Source organism: Chelonia mydas, chromosome 10 (assembly GCF_015237465.2).
Source record: "Chelonia mydas isolate rCheMyd1 chromosome 10, rCheMyd1.pri.v2, whole genome shotgun sequence".
NCBI classification, from domain to species: domain Eukaryota; kingdom Metazoa; phylum Chordata; order Testudines; family Cheloniidae; genus Chelonia; species Chelonia mydas.
In genome coordinates, this window is record NC_051250.2 from 2,464,301 (window position 1) to 2,466,251 (window position 1,951).

Here is a 1,951-nt window from a genome sequence, read left to right on the forward strand (position 1 = left end):
ATGAAACTCTGGATCACACTCCTGTGGCTCTTTTGGGTAATGCTGATGGCTAATTTGGCTCCTGATCCACTGAGGTCTGAGCATTGCTAAATTCTCCAAGCCCTGCCCCTGCAGACAGTGGGCTCAGTGCAAGCTCTGGGATGGATTCACTGCACTTCTGGAATTGTTCCAAAGGCCTGGGCAGGGAACTGGAAGGGATCTCCCTAGACGTGGCCTTGCTCCTGCTGGTGTGAAATGCCTGGTGTGAGCTAAAGCTTTCGTCCCCTGCCCCTGGCAACACCTGCTATTAATCTCCATACTCCAGACTCTGAACCCAGGCATTGCTTTTGGCTCTGTCTCCTCCCTTGGGCCCAGCCATCTGGGGAACAAAGTCTGCCATCCTAAAATAGCTCGGTCCAGCCCCTGCTGGCCAGCAGAGTTTGGAGGCACCTCTATTCAGAATTCATACACTGTTTCTCAGTCCATTCCATACCAATAAGAAAACCCCCCTGTGATTCCATAAAAGGGGAAATGAACCCTCTTCCTAAGGTTCCTGGGGGTGGAACAAGACACAGCTCCATTTCTTTGGGCCCGGTTTACCATTGACCTGCACTTTGTGCAGTCATTTACTCCAGTGCGACTCAGAATAGGAGCATTTTACACCGGGATACATGAGTGCACAAGGGCAGGGCACTGGAGAATATAGTGTAGTCTGGTTCATCAGGCTCAGAACTGGGAATCAAGAGACCTGGGCTCTAATCCTGGCTCTCCCACTGACTTGTTGGGTAATCTTAGGCAAGTCACTTAAATGCTGCGTTCCTCAGTTTCCCCCTCTGTACAGTGAGAGTAACAGCACTCCTTGTTTGTAAAGAACTTTGAGCTCTATAAATGAAGAGTGTCATTAACAGCCCCAGGCTCACGAGCCAGTATTTTGGGTGTACAGAACAGTTTTCAGTAATGAAAGTAAAGCAACACTCGGCTTGGGTGGGATGGAGATAAATTTGGGTCCAAAACCAGGGACTCCCTGAGAAGGGTGCGCTCTCCTGGGTTTCCTCAGTAAATCAACCCCCCTCATCACTGCAGGCACGACAAACCATCCATATTTCCTCTTGCCTTCCTTCCTCTCACCCCACTGCTGTCTCTTCCTCACATCGCTGTGGCTTTCAGTGTCTTTAATGGGCTCCCCTAGCATGGGGCAGGGCTGAGCCAGGACAGAAACCTGACAGTTTAATGGAGAGCCGGCTACTCAGAGGCCGAACTCCCTTGTACTATAATGCAAATGGCTGCACTTTGCCTGGCAGCAGATCTTGACTAGGCAGATGCCCAGCCTCTCCTATCAGGGCTTAGGTGTGGACATTTGCGCCCAGAGTCTCTGGCCTTCTGCATGAGGGCACTGGCCTTGTGTGGTCACCAGGGGGTACTGCTTTAGGTTGCCTCTGCCCCAGTCTGCCTGTGTTACATCCCATTGCTGTACGCAGGGGCCCAGACTACAAGGTGGCAGACGTAATATCTTTACTGGACCAACTGCTGCTGGTGAGAGAGACAAACTCCATGTCACTGGAAAGCTCATCTCCCTCTCCCCAGCAGAAGCTGGGCCAATAAAAGATTTTCCCTCCCCCACCGTGTCTCTGTATTACATCCCATACGCCATGGGAGCAGGCCCGCCGACAGCAATTCCGGGCCCCGGGGCAGAACAGTCAATGGGCGGGTGACATTTGGGCAGTACCGCGCCTGCGTTGGCTGGTGCCCAGCGAGCTGCTGCCGGCTACACTACTGATGTGTTCTTCCGGCACGGCCAGTGCTTCCACCTGCTGGTACCACCCCACACGCGCCTAGGAGCCCTGCAGCCTACCTGGCAGTGGCGGTGGCTGGAAGCCCCTGGGCAATTGCCCCCTCCCCGTCCCCGTCGGTGGGCCTGCCTGGGAGGCGGTGCTATTGATGGGAGGGTCACACAGGGGAGGACATGGGGGTA